At 42.7% G+C, this 27608-nt stretch overlaps 1 long non-coding RNA gene across 2 annotated transcripts; it reads right to left on the bottom strand.

Annotated features, from left to right (window-relative positions):
- Positions 1–2075: 2075 nt before the first annotated feature.
- Positions 2076–14129, bottom strand: LOC143442779 (uncharacterized). 2 transcript variants are annotated; one of them, XR_013111258.1, is made up of 5 exons: positions 14014–14121; positions 8513–8700; positions 6305–6813; positions 4916–5065; positions 2076–4759 (listed from the first exon to the last, which is right to left on the bottom strand). It is a non-coding gene; the product is annotated as an uncharacterized LOC143442779 (long non-coding RNA). The 2 variants fall into 2 exon arrangements; XR_013111259.1 differs by lacking the exon at positions 8513–8700 and having other exon boundaries at positions 14014–14129.
- Positions 14130–27608: the final 13479 nt, after the last annotated feature.

The raw sequence follows: 27608 nt of genomic DNA, 5'->3' as shown, positions 1-27608 counted from the left end.
AATGAAATGCTCTTATTCTAATTGTAATATCTGGAGCAGCGACAGTCACATCTGAGGAACTGACTCTTAGGAAGGGTTGAGTTTTATCCGATTTGGAAAGAAAAATTCCACTGAGATATTTTGCTAGGTTAAAAATCTATAAATCTACAATTGACAGCTCTGAAGTCCTCTCCCCTCTCTCTCCATGCTTTGATCTTGTCGATGAGCTGGTTTGAAGACAGACATGAAGCAACACCTTCCAGGATGACAGGAACAGGGATTAAAAGCTAGTGTGTCATCAAAGTTTCCTGAGGTTGGGAGTGAAGCTCAATGGTAGAGTGATTGCCTAGCATGCAGGGCCCAGGATTTCATCCCAGTACTGACAAAACCCAGTTCCTGAGTGTGACCAATAGCACATGTATTTATGAACATGTGGTTATGCATTCATACATGTCTAACTATTAGCTGACACTGGGTGAGCCTGTCTGCTAGATATTTGAATGGTTGAAGTATCTCACTTAATATTCACAAATTGGGAAGTAGACATAATTTTTATTCTCCTACAGATGGGGAAGTTTATGCTTAGAGGGGAAAATAATCTTAAAATAAGACTATTAGGCTGTCTGTACTAACATGAAATCTCAGGGTCATCCCAGGAGCTTGGAGGGCTTGCATTTTTTTGATGCTTTCCATGTGGAATCTGGCACCTGAGGAGACTGGAGGCGGTCTGTGAGGCTAGTTAGGTAGGATAGGCCCTGCTCTCTTCTTTGTTTCTCTGGGTGGCCTGCTCTCCATGAGCTGCTCCCAGAGTGGGTTTGCCAGATATGTAGACAAGACCAGTGTGTTGTTAGCTGTCTGGCCTGCATGGTTGCAGGGGACTTCCTGGTGTGTTGATAAACTGCCCTTTCTGGGGCAGTGTTTAGTTTGTGGGCTCAAATAATGACGCCAACTGTGTGTGCTGTCACTTACCTACTGAGCTAGGAGTTTCCTGATTATGGTCAGTGAGAAATGTACAGCAGGCTGGTTTGGGGAGGTCTCTGAAAGATTGAAGCTGACAGAAGTTTATTGCAAGCAAACAGACTTTTTAATACCCTTATCAGAAACAGAATATAATGGCGATTGCCAGGATCAATACAATGTTAGTTGTCAGGATACAGTGACTTTTGCAAACTGTACAAGGTATACAAGATTAATGTTTAAGACCAATTGTCCTGATATATTTCTATATGTTTCCTTGACTTCTGGGGAAAGCAGAAAGACACAAATCATCCTGATGCTTCACTGCCTGAGGGAGTGCCTCGGTTTCTCAGGAATGGAAAGGCACTCAATTCTCCAGGAGCCACAGACTCTAACCTGAAAAACCCATGACACATGCCTCTCAAGACAACTAGACCGACTCCATGATTCCTTATACCTAACATGCTGTTTCAGCGACTCAAAGTTTTATATAGATATGAGTCCTACAAAAAGTTTGTCCAAAGCCCTCAAACTTTCAAGAGATAGCCCTACTTAGGGAAATGACAGATTCTGAGCTCGGGTACATTTGAATGACAAAGTTTTCCTTTATTTTTAAAGATACTGCTGATTGGTTCTTATATATGAATGTAATTTCCTCAATCTTCAAATTCTCAAGTCTTTTATGTGTAGGGGGATCAAATAAGCATTCTAGAACTTTCTTTGCTTTTGACTATAGTCTATTTCTGGCTTGCTTTATGTAAGAATATGAATGTCATAGTCTGTGCAGGTTTACTCTTGGGCCACTGGAACTTCTCAGGAATGGATTATAATTTGAGTTAACTTGAAGACACTAGCCACAAAGGTGTGGGTGGGTCTTGGCACTAATGGCATTCAAAAATAGCTCCATAGCTCTCAAGTTGGAAATGACACCACATCTGAGGACATTCTGATGTCCGACAGAGTGGGGAGGGGAGAGGGAGGAAGAGAGAGAGAGAGGCATATTCATGACTATGGAATTAAGAAACGAACGATACTGTTTGTTTATTAAGATGATAACTCATCCGAACATCACACAGAGCGAACCCCTTTTAGGCAGATAATGAGCACGGCGTGTTCTTTATGATAGAGCAGCCATAAACTAGAAGACTTTACTCTTTGTTATTTATTGGGTCAACCGGACAAATCATTTTTCTACATGCCAGGCTTGGAAAATTCTTTTATTTTCTGTCTCCGTCTTATAAATAAAAACAGCATAGAGCTGATAAATTTATCTTAATGTGTTCTGTACTGTAAAATCAACGTGAGTTGGCCTTGGCATAGAGGCTTTTGGTCCGAGTGTGGATGGCATGCATATGTTCTCATTTTTCCATGACTTTCTTCTTCTTCTTTTTTTGCTCAGGGCAATGGCAGAAAAAATGTTTTGGGATGCATATTCTAAATCCATTTATTCCTCTTTCCATTTGACCACCATATTAGACTGTGGATCTCAGCATGCTTTTCTCATCTGGATGCTATAATCCCTGCCTCCATAATCTCCTGGTGTCCCACCTTATCCCTCTAAAGTCCATTCTCCATGTAGCCACCTATTCAGTGGAAGGGAGCTCATGTTAGCTCAGAGCTTGCTTAGTGCTCTCCCACATTGCCCCTAGGACCACCTGCTGTGGCCCACCAGACCACCTTCTGGCAGCTTCTCTTGTTGCTTCTGGTTCTTCCTGCTTCTTCTTCCATTCAGCTCTTCTCCTCAGCAGCTACTGGGGAAGAGTGGCCAAATAAGATGACCTCATTAGCAGGCTCATTTGCCCTTTGCTTTCTGGATGTGCCCAATTAATAGGAGGCTCTGGCAGGAATTGGAGGGAGGTACGGAGTGAGGTTCCCAGCCCAGCCGCAGTCTCCTCCTGATAGCTATTCCCTCCTCTCCTTGCTGTTCTCAGCATGGTCAGGATGTCCTGCCAATCTAGCCCCTGGGAATATTCCACTTGGCTGTGTGGGGTCCTCATCCCACCTACCTCTTTGCAATTATCCCTTTAATTCAAATTGCCTTCAATTTTCCATGTGACTATTGCTTCTTCCTGGCCTTATAGCCTCTGTTATATGGTACCTGCCTATACTACCCACCTTGCTCTCAGCTTGACTGCTCTCTTTCAGTCACCTGCACATCCTAGGAACACTTAGGCTTCTGCATGCAGGATACAGTCTCTTTAGTCCCCCAACTCTTCACCTGCCTGAACTTCACTCCTCTGAGTCTTCTCTGACATTTTTATCTTAGAAAGGCTGCTTCCTCCTGCCAGACACTGTCTCTGACTTCCTTCAAGCCCCAGGATTAGCTGGATCTGTCTTGTTTAGTTATCTACTTAGGTCTCTGATTTTCTAGCCTCATTTCTGGAATGTGAGCAGGATCCTTAGGTGTCTGCCCTGTGCCTTTGTAACCTCTGTGCCCAGAATCGGGTCTTGCACACAGCAGCTGCTTAGCGACAAACATTTGCTAGGTATTGACTGAATGAAACTAGTTGAATCAGCTCAGTTACAGGGGAGGAAATAGAGCAGTATGGAGATACTGAGTTTCCCAGGTACTCACAGAGGGATGGACCTGAGGTGTCTGGATCCATCAGCACTTCTCAACCTTTCCATTAATTTGTGTCTTGTCCTTTCTGTAGGACAAGGTCTCTCTTCTTCACTGAGCATGATTTTATCACAGAGAACAATTTAAGGCATGATATGGATTTTCTAATTAATTTTGTCCGAATCTATTATTCTTTTCCCCTTTACCTCCTCCTCTTCTACTTCCTGTCTCCACATCTCATTGGAGCCATGATACACAGATAATTAGTTAATTCCTACGATTAGAAAGAAGAAATCAAAGCAGGAAGATGCTTGAGGAAGGCAGAGCATTGATCATAACAATAGTAATTAGCAGTCCTTGATTGGTGATTACACTCTGAGATTATGTATCCCAGGTAACTATATATTCTCCTTACCAATCCTATGGTCTAGATATTATGCTATTACAGAGGAAGAGTTGGCATCCATGGGGACTGGATGCTTGGGCTGTTAAGAAGGTAGAGTAGATGTTGACATGGGTGTCACCATAAGTTCACCTACTACCTTCCTCCCCAAATTTATTGAAGCTTCTGCTAAGTGAAGGCAGGAGATGTAGTCAATCTAAAGTCAAAGGAGAGAGACTGAACATAGAGTCTTGTGTGCAGTGCTACTGGCCTGGACAATCAGATGTGGGTAGAAGAAGGGAGCCCAAGTCAGAGGCCACAAAATAATCAATTTAAAGCTAAGGAGCAGAAAGGAGGTCTTATATCTTATATTGATCTGCTTTTCATTGCTTCAATAGTGTACCCATGGTAGGTTAACTATATGTAACAAAGAGGTTTACTTAATTCATGATTCTGGGCATTCAGTGACTAGTGGCCAGACTGGCCCAGTCTTGGAGAAGATCTCATGCAAGTGGCAATGACAGGATCATGAATGGGACAAACGGTCATCACCAAACATGAGAATAAAGTGAGACTGGAGAAAAGCACTCCCAGTGATCCCAGCCCCTCCCATTAGATTCCCATTTCCAAGTGTCCCAGGAGCTCTGCTATGACCCTACTGAGGTCCAAGCTTCTAGTGCATTCCAGTGAACGATCCAACAACATCCAAGCCACAGCAGCACCTTAAGTCAGAGATGAGCTTTCTGACCCTTTCTCCATGTATTCGAGGTCTTTGGTTTTGAGAAGCATATTCGATAGCCTAGGAGAATCTTCCTCCTTAACTCAGCAGCAGGAGGAGACACTGACCTGGTTCTCTTGAAGTTATCCTGAAGCATGGTGATCTGGAGAGTAAATAGAACGGTGACACATGGGACAGAGTTGAGAGGTTTGTGACAGGCAGAAATGTGTGGAACAAAGGAGGGAGCCAAACCAAGAGCTTGGTGACCATTGGCTGTCAATCAGAGTATTCAGGTCATTCATTGACAGTGACTTCTTACCTGCAGACCAAGGTTTGATGTGTAGTGTGTTCTTTTGACTGGTGCCATCTGCAGATGACATCTTTTTGTCCAGAAGAGTTTCTCTTGATTGCAGAAGATAAATAGAAGGAATGGCTGGGCTTCTCAACCAGGGACCAGGCAGGTGAGTAGCTGTGAAGAAATTAATCTCTATACTCTATCTCAAAGAAATCTCTTAATTTATTAGTATGCAGAGTCTGTTGTGCAACTGATACTAACCAAAACTACTTCTGCACTTTCTTAGGTCTACTTTTGAGCAGCCCAATGTTTTCATCATAATATTTATTTCTGGGTAAATAGAAATTCTCCAATTCTGATACAAAACAGAAAGATCAGAGAAAGAAAATAAATAGATGACGTGGCTGTTTAAGGATAATGTACAATGTTTTCTAGCAGCATAAATATTTGATTGTAAAACTTTCAATATGTTGTGTCTGTTAACTCATAATGTACAACATTTAAATAACTTATCCAGCCCAAGTTGGGCTGGGATCACTAAGGAGGACAGAGGGAAGGCCAGCCTGGCAGGAGGCCAAATTCCCATCACAGCACACCCAATGGCTGACCCCAGATGCTCTAGCTGTTCCATCTGGAGCTCTTTGGCCAGGGTCTAGCCACAGACAAAATCAGAGGGTTAAATGGGGCCCTTGTATACACAAAATTTGATTTTGAATGTTTCTCTGTTTCCAACCTAGATCCTTGGTATGCTCATAAAATATTCTGAGTTATACCCTTAGCCCTTGGCTTTTTGAAGTAAGTCTCAGACTCATAATCCTCCTGCCTCCACTTCCTGAGTGCTAGGAAGACAGATACTCCCAACTAACCCTCTGTGCTATCAACTGTTGAATGCTTAGTTTGGCTGGCACTCCTTGACAAGGCTCCTCGACTTTTGTGTTTAGGGTGAAGGTTAGATGGTGGTTTTGGATCATCACAAAGGATTTACTCTGAAATTCCATCCAACTCGTTGTCTCCTGGACTCTCTACTTTAATCGTGTGATCAAGGCTCACTTTATAGTCAAGTGGCCTGAACTTGGGAGACCCTTTACATTTCTGCTGTGTGTGTGTACATGCGTGAGTGCATTCATGCATGCGTGTATGCATGTGTGCTGATGTGCTCACCTCTGTAGGGAGCTGTGGAGGGCAAAGGTTGATAATGGGATACTCCCCCCTCCCCCACAATCATTTCTCTATTCCCTTTAAGAAGGTCAATCATTGACTTGGAGTTTATTCAGCACGTGACCCATATTCTCAGCCCTTTTCTAATCCCTCAGCCTTGGTCTTGTCACCTGTAACAAAGGATAAAAACAACACAGTGAGCCTTACTCTTCTAGGCAGTGGTGAGTGATAGGTACAGTCTAAAAGGACACAAACCCTGAGCAGACAACAGATCCACTGGTGGCTTGCCTTTCAACCTCCAGTTTTGAGTCCGGTGAAGATTGGGGATGAAGACACTGGGAAGTGTGTTGACTGGACAGGTTGCTCTGCCCACGCTCAGCAACCTGCAAGCCTGTCTGCAGGGCCTTTTGGAAGGATGGATGGCTTTCAGACCTTGCCCATGATGCAAGTGGTTCTGCTGAGCCTTGGGTGAGTCTTGATCAGAGTGCCACTTCAGCTTCAACAAGACGAGTGGAAGAGGAAGCCTGGCTGACAGTCACACTGGTCCACTCCTTCGAAGTAATGGGAGGATCTGAGGCAAGGGCAGTGTTTCTTATTGCATGAATCTAAACTCCATTGTCTTCATTTCTTTTCATGTCACTGTGATGAAATTCTCAGACCAAAGTGACTTAGGAGAATGGGTTTATTCCAGCTTCCATTGAGAGGTGAAGTGCATCATGGGAAGTAAAGGCAGTAAGAGTTCCAAGCATCTGGTCACATATCATCTGTGCAGAAAAAAAAAAAAAAAAAAAAAAAAATAACGAATGAAGACAGTCTGGTGTCTAGCTCTCACAGAGCAAGATCTTAGCTGTGCAATTCACCAGTAACAATGGCCAAGTTTTTTCACCTCAGTTAACAGCATCAGCACCGTCCCTCCCTCCACACACAAGCATTCCCTGCACATAGCCTCACAATGCTTCTAGATTCTGTCCAATTGGCAACACGAATTGCCACACCCATTAACAGTAATTAATGTGAAAGCAATGTGTGGATTCTTGCCAACTTTAAAAATGACAAGATACAAGATGTATTCTTGCTATTACCCTGAGTGACTATGAGGATCAAAGTCTGAAACCAGGGGAACGATGAAAAGCATTAAAGTCCCAGTTTCAGGGAGAATGGACATGGGTTTATACCTCTTTGTAGGTGACCTGTTACCTAACCAGCCTGACTCAGGCACATATCAAGTTTCTTTTGAAGTTTGTTGATTGAATGGGTGAACCTCCAAGGCAGCCTCAGAGAGTTTCCCATCATTCAGTGCTCTAAGCCAAGTATTCAAAGGGGATGGACTTCCTTAGTGAGGAGCTGGACTTAATATGTTCACAACGTGTGTGTGTGTGTGTGTGTGTGTGTGTGTGTATCTATGTGTGGCTTTTATTTTCATCTTTTATGGGAGGCTGTGTGGTGGGTATGAGTATCCTTAGTGTTTTCAAAGCCTGTTCTGGCGATTTAAGACTCTCAGAATTCCTGAATCCTACTGAAAAGAGACCATTGAAGCTACCATTGTGTAGAATCCTGTTCTGCTCCCAGCTTGGCATCTCATCTGGTGATAGAATTCTCATGAAAAAAAAAAAGGTGCATAGTAAATTTAGACATTATGTACTCCAGATTTAGAAACAGTAAAATAAAATTAAATTAAATCAACCCACGACAAGGATAAGTTAATTAACCAAGAAGAAAGTAGTTTGGACAATTGGTGTGAATAGTGTGAATAGTGCATGAATTACCTGGCCATTCATCTGTGTCACTCAGAGATAACCAGCAGCGCACATGTAGTCACAGTGTCAGAATAGCCTTGCTTAACTGCCACTTCACAAATCTTTCCTTTCCTTCCTGTTTTATGAACCAGTGTAGAAGTAGTCATGGAATTCAGAGAGGTCTCTAATCTAATTAGTTTTATTATTGCTTGTATTCCCCTGCACCTGAATTTAGAGCTGAGTAAGGCTCCATCACAAGCACATGTCCACTGATTGCCTCACACATTAAACATTCAGTACCTCATGCATGAAAAATGGAGAAGACTGATGCACTACAAAAGACACAGCCTAATGGGAAATTGCACCGTAGAACACTGAGTATAGAGGGCTTGTAAGCCTTATCAGCAGGTACAGTCCCTGCAGTGCCAAGTGTATGAAGGCCATACAGAAATGTTTTCATCTGAAGATGGTTTTGGACATATTGATGTGAACTATACACCATACTTTATGAAACCTAATGTGAACATATTTTCCATTTTCTACTGCTACTGAAAATATAACACCTTTGCAACTTGGTGGAATATCATCACTATGGAATTTGGCGGAGATTTTTTTTTCTTTTTGGTAGGATGTAAAATGATGGTCAATATTACAGTTAACAGTGATATGAGGTAAATCATTGGAGCTAAGACGTGTTTATCAAATAACAGTGCACAGTAGAGATTACCTGGGCATTCAGAGGTTTCTGGGACTTCAGAGATGACTCAGTGGTTAAGTGCACATACTGCTTTGGCAGAGGACCTGAGTTTGTGCCCCAGCACCAATGTTGCACATCTCACAACCAGCTGTCACTCCAACTCTAGGAGTTCTGACATTTTTTGTCTGAGTACTATGTATACCTGTAGTAATACACATCTGCAAATAGATGCACAAATATACACATAAGTGAAAATAAATAAATGTGTAAATGTATTTTTGCAAAGAAAAAGTTCTTGTAGACTAGACAACATTAAAGGAGAAAGGAATGTCTTGCTGGAACTTAGAGCTTGTGGAGAGAAACTCGGGTAGAAATGGTGGCAGACATGTTTAAATTTTAGCTCAGAAAAGCACAGGTGTAGAAGTGATATATATTTCAGAGACTTTGACCATGTAAATTTTGTTGTAATGGAGAACATGTGTGGCTGTGTGAAGCAGAACAGGGTGTGCCTGTCATAAAAGATGGGATCATCAAAATTAATCTGTGTGTGTGTAGTTTAAGGTGTCTGACTGGAGATAGAGCTTACAGTCGAGGATTTCTCTATCATTCAGCAGAAACAGAGAAAAGGGCTGTATTTGAGTGTTAGGACCAGAAAACTGGGGGACTTGAAGGCATTGACTCATGACATCTGTTAAGTTTACTATTATATTTAAAATTTTAATTACATGTATGTATGTATGTATGTATGTATCTACATATGGTCTTGTGTCCTCTGAGGTCAGAGTCATTGGATTCCCAGGAACTGGAGTTACAGGTAGTTATTAGCTATCCAACATGGATTCTGGGAATTGATCTTCAGACTTCTGCAGGAGCAGTGCATGCTCTTAACTGCTGAACTATCTCTCTAGTCCTAAGTTTTTGTTGGAAGGGTCAAGAATATTGTTTTCAGACAAACAATTTCTTACCTACTGAGTCACCAATCCAGCCTTCCAATGATAATTTCAAAATATGAAATATAACTGCCTGGATATTACTCATGTCCCTCATCACTGCAGAATAGCATGTGGCCTTCAATACTCTGTTTCTAGATTTGCCCGTCTAGATTTGTGTGTCTTTTCTGTCTTTCTCCATGGTCTGCTTTGCAGGTGAACCAGAAGAGAACTTAATCTTCTCAAGTGTGCAATGTGGCCCCGTGTCATTGTGCTATGTTCATCCAAGAATTGTAGATTTGATTCTTGGATTTTCAGTGTTGCAGAGAAATTAGATGTTGGGGCAGTTTAAATGAGAATGCTCCCTATATGTTCTTATATTTGCATGCTTAGTCCCCAGTTGGTGAACTGTTTAAGAAGGACTAGACAGATTAGGAGGTGTGGCTTTATTTGAGGGAGTGTGTCACTGAGGGTGGGCTTTGAGGTTTCGAAATCCCATGCCACATCTAGTTATTTTTGCTGTCTGCTGCTTTTAGATCAGGATGCAAAACACTGAGCTGCTGCTCCAGTGCCGTGCCTGTCTGAGTGCTGCCATGGTACCCCCTTATAACCCATGATGATAACCAACTAACCCTCTGAAACTGTACGCAAGACTTCAGTGCTTTCTCTGATAAGAGTTGCCTTGGTCATGGTGTCTGTGCACAGCAATAGGAAAGTAATTAAGACAGGTGTAGACTTGGATTCTTTTTGATAAATCTTTAAAATAGCTGGATGTTCGTGGGAAATTTTCCTCTAAAAGTTGACTGTGTGTGTGTGTGTAAGATAGATTGGTATGTTTCCGCTTATACTATAAAGTAGTCAGTGAACACTTTCAAACTAAAAGCTCCCACCTTTTCCCAGTTTAGGATAACTTTCTTTCAGTTCTTTGGCCATAGCGTTTTTTTTTTTTTTTTTTTTCTTTTAATACTCTGACTTCTCAGGAATTCTTGTTACATATAACACCGACATCTGGGTTGTTCTTTCTGTATTTCTCATCTTCTTAATCCTTTATCATGTTTGTCTCTTATACTCCTAGTTATGGGAAGACATCTTGTACCATAATTAAATTATTCCATTTTATTTGAAATCCATTTGCTCTGTACAACATTCATTTCATTTTAAAAGGTAACTGCCATTTTAAAATTGCTAGTAAACATTTTCTGAAGCCATTCCTGCCTTTATTGGACATATTTTATAAATGTGGACTCTTCCTTAATTGTCTTGAGGATGTTGCGGAGAGATCAGGTTGCCCACAACTGTTCCAATAACTGCTGTTGGAATAATGGGCCATTCCCTTCCACTAATAGAGCAGGTTCCCTTTTGATGATTGTTGAGTATTTTGGCCTTGTTGCTGCCTCACCCATGATCATTCTTATACATAAATACTTGTCCAATATTGAGAGATGTATTCTGAAATGATCTGGTTTTTATTACTATAATGAAAAATTCCCAGGCAGCTTGACATTACAAAGAAGGATGGTTTATATAGCTCAGAGTTCTAGAGACCTAAGAGTTACATCAGCTTCGCTCTGGTGAGGACCTCATGGCAGGTGGCGGAGTTGTGGGCTAGAATGCCAATCAGGAGCTTTTCTAAGTCTTCATAGAACAGTTGTAGAGTCTGGGACTGAAATTGCTTCCAATGTGTCAACTTGTATGTTTGGTTAATATGAAAGGCTCTATGCTCTGGGGCTAGTGAGTCCAGTCCCATAATGTAAAAGGATGGAACCCTCATGGGCATATCTTCAGAATCCCCTCCCCCCTGGTGTTTTGTCCATACAGTGAATAAATGAGAGAATGAAGCAGAGAGAAGACTCCAATGCAGTTGAGAATGAAGGTCAGAGACTGGGGGCCAAGACTTCAGAGAAGATGAGCATATATACATCTTTACATAAGGAACAAAGAACCCTGCTCTCCAAAAGTATTGCTTGTGTCCCAGTTACACCATCTTAGCTCGGAGAGTGTGGGCCTGGGGCTCTTCAAATATACAGCCACAAAACTAGTGCCTTTAATTCCTCTGATAGTCACAGTTGATCTAACTGTTCATTCTGTTCCTTCCTAATTGCATAAAATTTATCTTGCTAAGTCAAAAGGGCCACTGAGTGGTACTGCTTTGGTTTTTTTCCAAAAGAATTATAGTTCAGGCGTGCCTCTTGATTATGTTTAAAATTGGGCAAACAATTGACCTTTAAGTAATTGATGTGTTGGAGTCATGTGAGAACATTTGTAGCAAAAGACTGCCTTTAGGATGGCTACATAAATATTTGTGTCTCAGACTTACCCTTGGCTCAGTTTGTGATCACAGAGGTTTTCTGAGGTCATGCTGTATGTGATAAGGTGATTAACAACACTGTCTTATTCCAATACAAGCACACCAGCAGCAGAATACAGAGAAAATCCTTCCCTCAAGAGATGCTTACAGAGGCATCTGTCACTTGGGTACTGAGGAGTCAAAAGGTAATGAAATGCAGCCTCTACTCTCAACCAAGTGGTATAAGCTTGGAGAAGTTACTTTCCTTTCTTGAGCCCCAGTCTCTTTGTCTATAAAATAAGATTACTAAACCATGCCTGTCTATACCCAAATTTCACATAAGATCCTGAAAAGGGAAGTTTAAAAGCATGCTAACAGAAAGTCCCAGGTCTCTGTTAACATAAAAATATGGTGGCTCCCTGGCCTGGCTCTCACAGCCAGGAGGGCTCTCCTCTTTGCACTTGGGCATCTTTGGTCTACCTTCTACCCAAGGCTGTGCTCTAGGAAAGTATCACTTCCTGTTTCTCTCCTTCCCTACATTTTTGCCCAGTGGTGTCATGGCTTCTGTCTTCCACTGTGATTATGGGAAAGAAGAATATGACTGAGCCATAGGAGCAAGAAGGGTGGACCCTCTCCATTTGTCTGTACCAATTTATTATATTAATCCCATTCTCTGCACATGTTTGAAAGAAACATTTTAGAGACTGCTATGGTCAGACTGTTGAGTGTCTCCCATAGGTCCACATGTTCAAGAACCTCAGGGTGGTGACTTTAGGATATGAGGGAGCTTTTGAGAAGGTTGAGTCTTAAGGGGGACTCCTTAGGTCATAGGGAAGCATACCTTCAAAGGGGAATATAGGATCCAGATAACTTCCTTTTCTGACTTTTCACTTCCTGGTCGAGTGATGAATAGTTACCCTCCTGTGACCAGTGGTTTCACCAAAGGTCCAAAGCAACAGTCAAACAGGGTCTAGTTGGTCATGACTAAAACCTCTAAGTCTGGGTGAGTTAGAATTAGACTTGTCTTTGCAAACAAGCTGGCTAATATGAAGAAAATCACCAAATAGATACATTTAATCGATTTCCTTAAGAGAATTGGATTGACCTGAAGATGTTGGAGCAGGAGAGACCCACTACCTTCCATGAGGTTGTCTGTTGGCACTATCAGAAGCTCTCATGTGTGCCAGATGCTTCTGTGAGAAGCACCCTGAGTTCCCAAGTTACTGAACTCTGCAGTTAAGAAAAAGGCAACAGATGTGTAACAACCTGTTGAAAGTACCAGGGATCTGCCTGACAGCATGACTTAGCTGTTTGCTCTGTCCATGTGTCTCACCACTGCCTCTGGACTCCTACTCAGTTTACCAAAGGGAAGGATCTACAGTAGCTAGCTGAGCTTCTAGGGTGAGAATAATTTTGGCACCTGCCATTTTTATGTTTGGGGCCCAGACTTTGAATCGAGTGTCAGTAACTCTTTATCCAGAATCAGTTCTGCCCTTGGAGAGGAGGCTTAGACTCCTATCCCATTCTCTACTAATTTTCCATGTGGCTTTGGCTAGACCATCCTAACTCCATCTTTGTTTCCTCCTGGGGGAGGTGAGGGCATGGTTGAGTAGGTTTCACGCTCAAGAGTGGTGAAGACACAGGCAGTCTTGGCATGTCATTGTACTTTGTGTCTTCTCAATGGCAGCTCTGTGGATTGACATAGTCCCCTGGAGAGGAAGAAGGGGCTGGCACCATTCTTTGTTCCCCTCTGCCCATTAGCTGGCAGATCTTCAGAACAGAAATGCCTTTTTGCACAGCTGTTAATCCAAACACACTTTGAAAGGAAGGGATGCCTGTTGCCAAAACTTTATATTTATCCCAAGAAAAATTAGAAACTATTTTTGGATTATCTGCACATGACTTGCCTGCCTTGCTGCAGATAAATTGCAATTGCATGTATGCAAACTTGTTGCTGGACAGCACGAAGGTCACACCTTGCTCCACAACTCTATCTGTGCTCATGGAGGCTCTGTGTGGTTACAATTGTCTATCAACTTCACACAGTATACATGCAGATCCAGACCTAGGTTCTGCCTCCCAGGCTCACCCAGTCTGTAGCTCTGGGCAAAGAGCATTAACTTTCCTTGAGCCTCAGTTTGAATATGTGAAAAATGGGGAGAAGTAACAACTCATTTTGAGGTGTTTATCAGGAATAAATAGAATAACCACCATGTCTCCTCCATCTCCAGGTATGTTTTGACCTGAAAAAAAAAAATCTTAATTCATGTTTAAGAAGGTAGGTAGAGAAACGAGGAAAATACAGACAGACTTACCTCAATCTTTAGCATGCTTTATCCAGAGATAGGTAACTCAGAGGGAGAGGTAGCTATGGCAGCAAGCTTCTGTTTTCCTGTCTATCGTTGCTGTAGAGAACAGCCAGGGAATGAGGAAACACATTGTGGTATGCAGGACACCAATGAATGTGGAGCTGGGCTGCACGGGGATACCAGTGTGTGACTCTGCTCTGGGCACATCTGTTTCTGCCTTGAAAATCTGCTGCTTTGGGAAGCAGGCCTTTTTTTGTGGGGTGGGGGGCTTGTTTTGATTTGTGGTTTTTTTTTGTTGTTTGTTTGTTTCTTGTTTTGTTTTTGACCTTTGGTCATAGTACCTGGATTTTTCTGTCACAACCACTCATTCAGACCAATTGTTAAAGTACCTGTTGGCCAGAAAATACCATAAAAGAGAAGAATGGAAAACATAAGTCAGATGCAAGCACTCTTCTTGAACACATTTAGTAAGATTGCTTCTGGGTGGGGCAGGCATAGGTTGTGGGAGGGACAGACTGTGGGAGGGGGAGACTGGGGCAGCGAGAGAAAGGTTTTTGTTATTGATGTCCTAGTATCTCTAAATGGCTTTGACAGGTGCTAAGAGGGAAATTGGGCACATCCCACGATTACTAGGACTATGGCTTGGTTGAGCCTCATGTATGCCTTTATTCTCTGTCCTATCAGAAGCAGCGTGGAGGGTTTATACCCTCTATTCATTTTCCTGGTTTCCCCACATTCTATAATACTGATCTTAGTTTCCTACTATTTATGAAACTCTGGACTCTGAGAAAATGAGATGCCAGATCCCCTCTTGTCAATGAGACACAAACAGTTGGAGTCCCTTGGGCAGCAGAGATAAAGCTTATGATGCCGATACTGAGATATTGTGTCTGAATGACCTGTGGATTCCTGAGTCCTCGGCTGACAGATGACGCCTGGCTCCTGATAACTGCCCCTCAGGGCTTCCTTCTCAGCTGAAAGGAGAAGCAAAGCAGGCTCCCACTCTCTAATTGTACCTAATCAAAGATATTTAGAAACAGCTAACAGAGAAGACCTCACACATTATGGTATTACCAAGAAGTGGCAAGTGGGCTCTGCATCAGTCAAACGGTAAAGAGCGTTGATAGATCTGAAAGGTGATGACCACACTGCTTGGGCAGAAGACAGAAAGACTGAAACAGGAAGAGCAGCTTCTCACTACTTCATGGGGCTTCAAGTCTGGCCATGAAACGTCAGGTTGTTTCTCCATCAGTATGCTGGCAGGCCTCAGCCCTAGGGAATCTGAAACAGGAGTAGGGTTATGACTATCACCTAAACAGCTGCTATTTGCTGGCCACTAGGCTGAGGGTTTACCCCCTCACGGTAGAGAGAGGAGACACTATTGTCATCTTACAGCAAAGGCAAACAGAGACCCTGAAGCTAGGAATGTCACCCAGACTCACATTTTTAGTAATTTGTAAGGTCAAGCTTCAAACTCAGTTTGTTTATCATGTAAGTCTTCTAAACTGCCATGTTCTCTCCATATTTTTGGCTGCTGTCCCTGATAAAGATAACCTTGGGTTGAGGTGCAAAAGGCTTACTGGGAATGGCTGAGGAACAATTCCCTCAGGAGTGACTAAGACAGGAGCCTGAGTTGACCCCCCCAGAGCTTTAGCAGGTTCCAGAAGCTTGCCTTGGGACAACTTTCATGAGTTTCCAAAACACTCAACTATCAAGCTACACACTGGAATGTGGCATGAAAGTATATAAACTAATTCAAAAGAATCCATGCTAGGAAAAAACATTAAAATTTAAATATTGTAAACAAAAAATGCACTAATTGTTCAACTTATTCTCTTCATGCTAATCCTGACCTCAGCCTTGTCTCTTTATATATTTTAATATTTTATTATTTATCATAAGTTTTTTGCATAAAAAGTTCAAATATCCCATTAAAAATATTAACCATCTTGTTTCCTGAGATTTTAGGTGCTCCCTTACATTTTACATCTGAAGAACATATCACTGACCTTATCTTAGTCCTGGGCCTGAGTCACAGGAGCCCCAGAGGAAAGAGGGTATTTCAGAGTCACCTTGTTCTAAGCAATGAGACCAGGTTCCCTTATTCTCTATTCTCTAAGACAAGCTGTTGGAGATCCATGTTGCTGGGGAGAGAATATCAATTCTGGGTTGGGTATAACACAGTGCATTGGGGTCCCCAGGACTCCCAGCAGCTGGGGGCTTTGAGAGTCACAATATTATATCCACCACACTCCCCAACAGAATGACCTGGAGTCCAGGAGTTTCCAGGCTATAGCTTTCTCTGAACTAGGGATGAGAAGTCTTGTAGATAGAAACCAACATGAGAAACAGTGTCCACACCACACACATGTCCTTCATCACACGGTCTTGTCAAGGATGATGCTGAAATCATGTCTTCATCACACGGTCCTGTGAAGGATGATGCTGAAAACATAGAAATCCCATGCAACAATACAAGATGTTTCCATATGCAGCTTTTCTCCTCTGCAAAGGTACCACCGATAAGGCAAGATTCTCCTGGCTTAGCTGAAACATCTGGTTTTCAACAGCAACAAGAATAAAGTATCTGAGTTCAGCTGGCCATGGTAGTGCGTACCTCTAATCCCAACATTTAGAATGCTGAGTAGGAAGAATCAAGTCTTCAAGGCCAGTTCAGGCTACATTGTGACATCTTCACTTACACAAAATAAATAAGGTAAAGCAGAACAAAATAGAAAGTGTCTGAGTCCATCAGCATCAGCCTCCAGCTTCACCATGCAGACCTCCACGGCTAGGAAACCTGCATATTAGATTTTTCTCCATGTTGTCTCATGGGATTGTAGAAACATTTTTTGCTAATTTGAGAATTGAAACTTCACAGCTGGAACAAAAACCAGAGGGAAGAAGCAGGCTCTAGTGCCCTTGGAGTGTGTCAGGAACAGAGTGAAGACTAGGACTGGGTAGGCTCTTGGAGACTCCACCGCTGAAGGCATCACACCCAAGAGAGGCAGGGTCTAAGATCCCACAACTCATGGTTTTGAGGTCTAGGCTGTAAGGACTGCCTTGTTGAGCACTAGAGACTACCCATTATGCATCTATAGACATAAGGAGTATGTAGACAGTATAGAGAAGAAATGTGGGCAGTGGGCAATGGAGGTGGTTCTGCTCCCCTTCACATCCCTCAGTCACATCTGTCACCATGGGGACAGGCTCTGAGCCTGACTGCTTTGGTTGAAGTCTCTTTTCATCTTGGTGTTAGCGTATTGAGTGTGGATAGATTTTTAACCCTTCTGTCATGCATTTCTTCAGAGAAGGCAATAACATGGACTACACAGGTTCTCAGATTGAAAGAGTTATCATGTGAGATGTTTCAAGCAGTACCCCCACAAAGATGCCTATTTCTTCCAGCTGTTTCCCCTGTCCCCCTAGGCTCTCCTCCTATTCCCCTCTTCCCCTTCTGCCTTTCGTTCTTTGTTCTCTTTTCTTCAGTGGATGCTCACTCAGAGCTAAAGTTAAATAATAAAGTTGACAGACATGTCTCAATGTATTATTTAAAGCACAGAATCCTTTGTGTTTAATTTAAAATCTGGGGTGGGGGTGGGAAGTGTTCTATATTCTCCTTCAATTGTTTCTCTTTGCTTGTTTATGACCCTCCAGTGAGATTTTCCCATGGCTGTGGAGCTTCAAATAGAAAACCTGGTTCCTCTGCTTGACTTCTGTTCTCATTACCTCATCATTATGTCTCTGTCTGCATGCTCTGGGCCCTAAAGTTACCTCGATTAGACTTAACTGTGGCGTACTACATACACAGAGCCACACAGGCTGTAGTAAAGGTTTTCGTTTTCTGAGAAATCTTATATTCGTTCTTCAGGAGAGTAGAGAGAATTCTTTTTTTAAAAAAGTTATTTTTGCCTAAGGAACACACCACTTCCACAAATAATGAGTCTCATCTAAATGTCACAGGAGACAGGCGAACTCAAGGCTGAGAGACAGTAAGTCTTTCCTCTCCCATTCTGAACCCAGTTTGATACTAGCACTTGCTTTTCTGTGGGAGCAGTTACCACATAGACACATTGAAAAGGTCACTTGTGCAGAGCTGCCTTGCATGGTTGTCTGTCCTGGGGGTGGACATCACCACACTGGAACTCTTTCCCAAATTGAGGGCTTTAACATGCATCATGGGTCCATGCTTTGTCATGGAGATGCATCTATAAACAAATTTAGACATTTCCATATTCCCCTTAGCACCCACCCTTCCAGGCAGGTGTGTGTGCCTTAAATTCTGTCCTGTACACAATCACAGAGACCTTGGGGTGTCTGAGTGTGAGAGCTAAAAGCATGGGGTTGGGGCAGGTGAGAGTTTATTCTTTAAGATACTCCTTTCCCTTCAGAGGTGAATTTAAGACACTGTACCATTATTTGACATCTAGCTTAAGCTTTCTTTTCTTCCTCCTGTCTGAGGAAAACAAACTTACGTACCACTGTAAGGATAAAAGCCTGTAGTTTATTTTTGTTTATGGAAACATATTTATTTCTAAATGTGGATTCATTTGTATGTCTATTGGTAAGCAAACTTTCATAAAGGCTCATATCTAAGATAGGGAATTATGGGAAACTGGCAGCTTTGGAAGACGTAACAAGGCTCCCTCTTGTCATTATCAGCGAGACAGGCTGTTGGCATTTTCCTAAAATAGACACCCCATGCCTTTTGCTTAGCTAAGAATTGCTTTATTCCCTAGCTCTGGACAGTAATACATACTTGATGGGTTGTGTCTGACTTCTGTGAATCCTTCCTAAAAAGCAGGGAGTCATCTTATTCCCTTATATTTGGCACTCCATGCCTGTGCATTCTGCATCCAGAAATTCAAGCAACCATGCAGCAAAAACATTTGGAAAAATTATATTGCTTGTGGCTGAGCCTGGTGGCATCATGGTACTCAGAGAATGGGGGGAGAGAGACTGCTTCAAGTTAGAGGACAGCCTGGTAGACAAAGGAATTTCTAGGTTATCTAAGGTTAAAGAATAAGACTCTAGCAAGCAGATAAGCAAAGAATCAAATCAAACAAAAACAAGGCAAACCTGAAAAGATTTGCTTCCGTACTGACCATGTTCAGATCTTGCCCCTTATTGTCCTACAGGCAATTCAGCGTAATGATTTGCATGGGGTTTATGTATATTTTAGGTATTAATGATACCAGTAATATGGAGTACATGTAAACTATATGAGAGGATGCACACAGACTCTACGAATGTCTATTGTATTCTCTTTGATGGACAGGAGCATCTGTGGATTTTGGAGTCTGTGGGGGTTCCTGGTGCTAATCCCACAGATGCTGAGAGGCCAGGGAACTTAGACTGCAAAGCTGACTGATAGTAACTGTCTGGGACATTGAGATAATCTCACAAATGGGAGCCACACTTTGGAAGTGGTTAAAAAGAAAGTTAAGAGCCCGGATCCCTGAAGCTACCATGGTTCCACCACACTGGCACCCGGCAGCCACCCTCTGGGCTCTGTTTATTATTTTACTATTATCAGGGTGTTTTAGTTCAACAACAATAACACCCCGATTCTAACAGATTTGCTGTTCTCTTGCCACACCTGCAGAGGTTCAGGCTCTTGCCTTGATTAAGCAGGCCACGTTGGCTCCAAGGCTTTATTGAAACTGTCACCAGAGTTTGTCTTCCTGTATCAGGCATTCCAAGCAGTATATGGCATCAGTGTCTCACAGGTCACCAGCTTGGTGGAAAGTCCCAGTTGACATAGTTTAAGAGTGAGACTGATGATGCTTCCAAAAGGTTCAGGAGAACCTCAAAGCTCTGAGCTTGGTCCACCAGTTCTCAATGTGTCTTTACCTGGCTTAGTGAGTAATGGATGCAGACGGACTTGGCTCCTCCCTCAGCCATAAATATTCTAGCTATGAGAGGCATTCACACACTTTTCTTTCGATTATCACCAACTCTTATGGCTATTAGACTTTTCTGCAGTAAAAAAAAAAAAAATGAATAGAACATTTGGATGAAGGCAGGTCCTCCACAAATAAAAAAAAAAAAAAATTTTTTTTTTCTCTTTCCTTAAATGTTTTTCTAGTGACTCCTTCTGGAATGTTATTTTGAACTTGCAAAGGTTCTTCTTCTTCTCCTTCTTCTTTTTTTTTTTTTTTTAAACTGTGTATTTCTTTTAAGCATCCCTTGAGAAAGTCAGATTTAAACTTAGCAAACGCATTGGCTTTTTAAAAGCACTTTCTTAAAATAGCGGCTGTCAATCTTGGTGGGAAATCTTTAGGTGCCCCTAACGGCCAGAAATAGAAATGTTAATGGAAATGCCATTTGCAAAGACAGTGGTAAGGGACCCAATCAGAAAAGACAGGAAGCTACAAGCTCTTCCAGAGTCACGCTGAGCCTTAAACAGGGGAAAAAAAAAAAAAAAAACAAAACCAAAAACACCAGCAGAAGAGAATAAGGGAGCAGAGGATTCTAACACTGCTTACAGGGTCCAGCTTCTGAGCATGCGTATCAACATATCACTGAAGGCGTGACTACTCTCTAGCCCTTAATGGAGCAGCCTTATATTTCAAAGATTCCAAATGGCATTAGATGAACCATTCTGGTGGCCTGGTGAGGTTTGACTTGAGTGTATTATTATATGGCTCTTTTTTTTCCCCTGGCAAAAGTGATCAAATTTGCATATAAGTTGTTAAGTCCATCATATATGTAAACAACATCTGGTTTTGTGCTCCAGATGACAGAGTGGGGCCATTGGTGGGACCAGTCAGCAAGCATTGGCCACAGACATGTGCTGCTCACAGACATGTGCTCTACTCACAGACACGTGCTGCTGTTTGAGAAGTAGAGATTGGGTTCAAGGTCCTCCCAAATGGAGAAAGTCATTTTATAGCTGTGCTTCTTCAAGCTGGGGCAGAAAACTGCCTTCTGGAGGCAGTCCCATTCTTCAGGCATGGCTGATGGGTAGAGAGCTCATCACTGGACACACCAGAAACCTTCTACTTGAAGGCAAAATTGCAACTGGTTCTGCTTTTTCCCTGAGGACATCATAGATGAGAAATATGGAAGGGCAGGAGATTAGTGTGACTAGGATGTCAAGAGACCCATCTTTAAGACAGAGAAGAGCTCAAACTCAGCTCTCCCTCTATATAACTATGAGCTGTGAGTTTGGGTGACCCTAGTACTCAGTGTTAGTGCTACAGGAAGGACAGGGCTGAACTGACAAATCTCAAGGCAGGTACAGGGTGGCACACACGTTTACTCCTAGCACTCAGAAAGCAGAAGCAGGCAGAGTTTTGGATTGGAGGCCAGCCTGATCTACAGAATAAGTTTAAGGACAGCTAGGGCTACACAGAGAAACTCTGTCTTGAAAATATTAAAACAACAAACAAACAAACAAAAGACCAAAGTGGGTGGGGGAATCTAACTATCTGAGAATAGACAGTTTTGAACACACACACATACAGCCCTAAAGAGAAAAATCTAGAGCCAGCCGACGAGCTGCAAAATAGCTTCCTGTTGTGTCTACAGCTTCTTTCTAAGGTGAATCTGGAAATATCTTCAGGGTCTCCCTTTTAAAACCTGAAGCAGGCAACTCCTCTTCTCTGCAAGTGTTCCCCTGCCTTGCAGGTCAGGCCGTCTTTGGATCTTCATTCAGTATGTGTCTTTTCAGAGTACATTCTGAGGTAGGTTTCTGGGACAGCCGGTGAAGAAGGAAGACACCCTCTCATTCTTATAGAATGTTTTAATTGACAAAATTTGTACACATGATATTTTGAAACACTTGCATATGTCCAATGGCTTATTCCCTTTCACAGCATGCACTGGTTTCTGTGGAGAAAGCCCGGTGAGCCCACACTCAGTCATCTGAGGTACAATGCACCACTGTGTATATTGTGTACAAGAAATCCTTTGAACTTACTCTTCTCTCTCCTCTCACGGACATCTCCCCAAATCTCTTAGCACCCTCTCTGCTTCCAGCATTTGCTCTGCTTCAGTGAGTCTGCTGTCTTTAGATCCCACATAGCCATGAGCGCATGCACGATTTATTTTACTGTGCCAGGATGTCTTCACTCAACTGGTGCCCCCAGGTTCATCTGACTGAACAGTGCTCTTATAGAGGTTCAGTTAAGGGGACTGGGTGAGTCAGGGGCCTGGGCATATCACATCTAGATTCAGTCTGTCAAGGCCTGTTTGAAAAATCCTGGACAATATATGAGCTTCAGGCCTAGATAGGGTGAAACTTTAAAAAGTATAAACTCTGTTTGTTTCACAACTCTTATTTATTTGTGTGTCGCCATGCACATGCACTATGACATGCCGGTGCAGGTCAGAGGACAACTTGCAGGAGCTGGTTCTCTCCTTCCACTCTGTGGGCCCTGAGGATTAAACTCAGCTCATCATTCATGGCAGCCAAGTGCCCCGACTCCCTGGGTCATTTTGCCTGCCCTCTGTTTCACAACTTCTAATGAAAGCAAATTAATAAAGGGCCATTTGATACAAGAAAAAAAAATCTCAGTTAATCATCCCAGCCAACAAGTCTGTTTCTGCTTTCCCTCCCTACCCACCTATCTTTTCCGTTCATTTCAGCAATAGTCATCACGTACAGTAGGCAGTTTCCACACCATGCACAGTGTGGCTACAAGGGGTCTTCCATATGTATTGAGTTAGGGTCCTTTGTCCCTCAATTTCCTTTCATGCCTTTCAGGTCCTTCTTACACCACGGAGCATAGGGCCCACTTAAGATGCCATCTCGCTAGTTGCCATTTGGTCCTGCCAGACGCTCTGTCCCTGGTTGAGATTGCTCCACAGCTCTCACGCCTGTCTCACATCCCCTGAGAAACAGGAGAGATAAGGCAGGCTCTAGTGCATTTGCTTGGCTCAGAGTGGACTACACAGGACCGTTTGGGAACCTACTTCTTCTATCACTGTCAAGGGTGTCAGCTGTCCAGAAAACTGTGAGCAGAAAATAACATCGAGATAGGCTAAATGCACAGGGCCACCGTGAACCCTGCTAGAGGGGGTAGGGGGAGAGGATGCAGCATCCTCTGCTGTCACACAGCAGATAGCAATTCTCCCTGTTCTGTACTTTCGCCTGAGTGTTGCCACTGCAGAGCCAGAAGGACCCACATTCTGAATTCACACTGGGAGAGCTCAGCTCTTGTTCCTTATTTCTCATAAAGGAGATGAATCTCCTTTTGTGCTAATGAGCACCAGAAAAAGGCAGCAACGCATATGTCAGGAACTTTGGGTCCCGAATACATACCTTAGGGCCATGGCTTGAGTAAGGAATCCTTCCCAAGGTCATTTCTTCGAAGGTCATAGGTGCATATCTGTTTGCAATCCCACTTCCTGGACTGTTGGCACATTTAGATTCCGCCCCCCCCCCCCCTTTCCTGGAAGTTCTTCCTCCATATCTTGGCAGGCTCTGTCCCCAATGCCCTTCACGGGGTCTTCCTGATGCTTTCATTTATTACTGCCACCCCCACAACCCTGTGGATTCCTGCCTTCTGGTGTGGTACCCACTGCACCTGTGTGCTGCTGAGCATTGAGAATGGCCAGTGCCGTGCAAACAAGGGAGTAAAATTCGAAAGGTTTCGACCTGCAGTCCATAAAAATATCAAGACACAAAGCAATGTCCTGCCAAATGATTTGCTCGATCATTTCAAAGGTCCTCGACTATTTAACACTCAAACTCAGATATGTTGAAATTAAAAATTTACTTTCAAAATTTTAAAGCGGTGTGTGTGTGTATGTGTGTGTGTGTGTGTGTGTGTTTGAGTGAGCCCCAGATATCCTCCTATCTCTGCCTTCCTAATGTTTACATTGACAAGAACAGTGGCACATTACCACACTCAGATTTTAATGTGGTGCAGGTGTCAAGCCAGGGATCTCATGCTTACACAGTGACACTTGACTGACTGAGCTATCCTACCATCTGTCTTAATCGGGGCTTCTATTCCTGCACAAAACATCATGACCAAGAAGCAAGTTGGGGAGGAAATTCAGCCTACACTTTCACACTGCTGTTTATCATCAAAGGAAGTCAGGACAGGAACTCACACAGGGTAGAAACTTAGAGGCAGGAGTGGATACAGAAGCCATGGAGGGTTGCTGCTTACTGGCTTGCTTCCCCTGCCTTGCTCAGCTTGCTTTCTTATAGAACCCAAGATGACCAGCCCAGGGATGGCACTACTCACAATGGCTAGGCCCATTCCCTTTGATCTCTAATTGAGAAAATGCCTTACAGCTGGATCTCATGGAGGCACATCTTCAAGGGAGGCTCCTTTCTCTGTGATAATCCCAGCTTGTGTCAAGTTGACACAAAACCAGCCAGTACACCTCCCCAATCTCAAGGATTTTTAAGACTCAGTATGGAAAAAAAAACCTGTAAACATTCTCCTTAATATTTATGCTTAATATTTATCATTTTAATGACATCATCACATTTTTCATAATTTTGTTTATGTAAAGCATTTAAGTAAGTTATTTTACCCTTTCTCTTAATACAACTAAGAATTAAAAACTATATTTTTTAATAAGTAAGCTATTACATATTATAAATAATCTGTATTTGTTTTTGTTTCAAGATGTCTGCTAGGGTCTTATATCTTTTTTTCTTCTTCTTCTTCCTCCCCCTGCTTCATAACAGTCTTGCTGGAACTTTTCTGGAACTTTCAATTATCCTGCCCCAGCCTCACAAGTGCTATTTTATTTTATTAAAAAAGTATTTACTTCATTTTATGTGTATGAGTGTTTTGTGTAAAAGCATATGTGGACTATGTGGATATGTGTCAGAGAGAGTCAGGTCCCCTGAGACTAAAGTTAGATAGTTACAAGCTGCCAGGTGGGTGCTGGGAATCCAACCCCAGGCCTCTGGAAGATCAGCCAGTGCTCTTAACTGCTGAGTCACCTTTCACGACCCTGACATATTATTTTCTTAACAATGTGGGGCTTTCTTCCTGAAACTGATTTTAGAAAGTATTGAAAAATAGGCATGCTTCCTCAGGAGACGGGTCCTGAGGGTCAAGATCTCAGGTATCTGGACATGAACTAAAAATATTTTATTTTTGTTTGTTTGTTTGTTTGTGTTTTGTCTTTTCTTTTCCCTTTCCTTTCTTCTCTTTCTTTCTCTTTCTCTCTCTCTTTCTTTATTTCTTTTTTTCTTTTTTTTGAATTTACCTTGAATGGAGAAAGTATTTGGAAAATATATATATATATATATATATATATATATATATATATATATATATTTCAGTTTTGAGAAAGTAAATAGGGCGTAATGCTTCCAAAAGGAGTTCTTAGAAAATTGATTTGAAAAAGCACCCCTTTTGGATCCCCAATGGAGAAAAGATAAGGTTTTTGTCTGAAACAGTGAACAAATATTGTTTAGAACTAGGCAGAGTTGTAAAAGATGAATTATAGAATGCTTTTCTTCCTTAGCCTTTTGTTCAAAACTTTTGCTTTATGTCCAGCTAGCTGAGGTCAAGGAGATGATCCTCAGGACCCATCCCCTGAAGGGATGCCTATTTTCCCAATTAAAGTCATAAACACACTGTGAAAGTACGTGGTGGGCTGTTACTCAAAGTGCTTTTCCCGTAGTAAATGGCTGTGGCCTCTGTGCCATTCAGAGCCAAGTGAAGTTGTGTATACATCCTTGCCCATGTGCTGTGTGGAAAGACATGGCTTTCATCTGTTTTATTTCTAGGTGTTCATTAATAGAAAAAATATGTATGGAATAACTAAGAAGTGAGGATAAGATCTACAAGCAGCAGCCACTGTACTTGGACAGTGTTTGCTCAATACATGGTACATGACAAGCCACAAGTTGACACTTTCTGGGTATGGGTGCAGAGCTCCAAGACCTAAAGAAACCTTCCCCATACCATCTACCTGTCATTCATTTTGAATTTTTTACATAGGCAAATACTCTTACAACCACTGGGACTACTGCAGCGAGTAATAGCCTTACTCTTTTCCGTTGCTATCGTATAATACCTGAGACTGCAATTTACAAACTAAAGAGGGTTCTATTGCCTCATTCCGTGGACCTGAGTGGCTAGTATCTGGTGGTTACTTATGAGAAAGGCTGTGGGCTGCTTCAATTCAAGGTAGGAAGAAGAAAACTGGCAGGTTGTGATGGTATTATGTATTTGTGACCCAGCACCAGGGAGACTGAGGCAGGAAGATCATAATCGGGGCCAGCCTGAGCTACAGAGTGAGACCTGCCTCAATGGAATAAGCAAATGTACAACAATGGAAATGGAACTGTGTGGGACATGCAAAACTTGAGGTTGCCTTTGCTTGTGGTCTAGTTTGAGAACTCAAAGGGGGGGGATGGGAGAGAGAGAGAGAGAGAAAGAGAGAGAGAGAGAACCAGTCTACTCATGGTACTACTATTGGGACAAAGAACTTTTTGCAAGGCTCACCTCTCAACGCTGCTTCCTTGAGTAGTTAAGTTTCTGACACAGGAACTGGGGGGCGGGGGGAATCGCTCCCAGACCATGGTGAAAAGCAAGTTCCTGCCAAGTTAACAAGCAATCATATCCTTTTTCAAAGGAACTAGTAGCCATATTGATTTGGGCTCCACATGAGTGTTTGTTTTGGTTACTGTCGTCTTTGCCCTTAGAAGAGAGAACAGCAGATGCTGACTAAGAGTGAGTGACTCACCTGGAATGAGCTAGAAGTCAGCCAGGCCCCACCAGAAGCTGCCAGGAGATATATACATTGGGCTTTTCCATGCCCACATCATAAAATGTGTCTCAGAAGCTCAGCTTGTTCTGTGTTCCCCCTAAGAAGTAGAACATTCTTTCCTCTTGTGAAATCTTTTGCAAAACCCCATATATGAAACACAAGACTGAAGTTGCAATGCACAGCAGCTGCAGCCCCGGACCCTGAAGCCAGCCCTCCCTCCAGCCCCAGACCCTGAAGCCAGCCCTCCCTCCAGCCCCAGACCCTGAAGCCAGCCCTCCCTCCAGCCCCAGACCCTGAAGCCAGCCCTCCCTCCAGCCCCAGACCCTGAAGCCAGCCCTCCCTCCAGCCATAAACCTTGAAGCCAGTCTTCCCTCTGTGATCTTGATTTGATTGCAGTTAATGTTGGAGTCTGTACCCCAGCATCCCTGACAAGCCAGTCTTAGCATTCATCTTCCATAAGGCAATCAAGCAAGCAAAATTAATAGTGAAAATTTAAAAAGGGGAGTGGTATTTATTTACAGCTACCATAGCAGCAGCGACAAAGATATTCAGAGGTGCCATCCATGTTCCCTATCTGACTTTGGGATGCTGATATAGGAACAGAATTTATATACAAGACATGATATGGGTGGTGGGTTAAAGAGCTTCCCATGCAAGCTTGAGGACCAGAATTACATACTAGGAACCCATGTACAAAGCCAGATGCAATGGTTCATGCCTGGTAACCCCAGAACTCTTACAGGAAGACAGAAGGAAGAGGCAGGAGAATTGGCCAGAAGCTTGTGGCCAAGTCTCCTGGAGCAAGTTATGCAGAAGCAGAAATGTAAGAGCTCCTGCTTTCACCAGGTGGAGAGAACTGGCTCCTGAAAGTTGCCTTCTGACCTCCTCAGCATGACACATACAAA

Source organism: Arvicanthis niloticus, chromosome 6 (genome assembly GCF_011762505.2).
Source record: "Arvicanthis niloticus isolate mArvNil1 chromosome 6, mArvNil1.pat.X, whole genome shotgun sequence".
Classification (NCBI taxonomy): Eukaryota; Metazoa; Chordata; class Mammalia; order Rodentia; family Muridae; genus Arvicanthis; species Arvicanthis niloticus.
The sequence above is the reverse complement of the archived record's forward strand: the minus strand, read 5'-3'. Positions and strand labels throughout refer to the sequence as shown.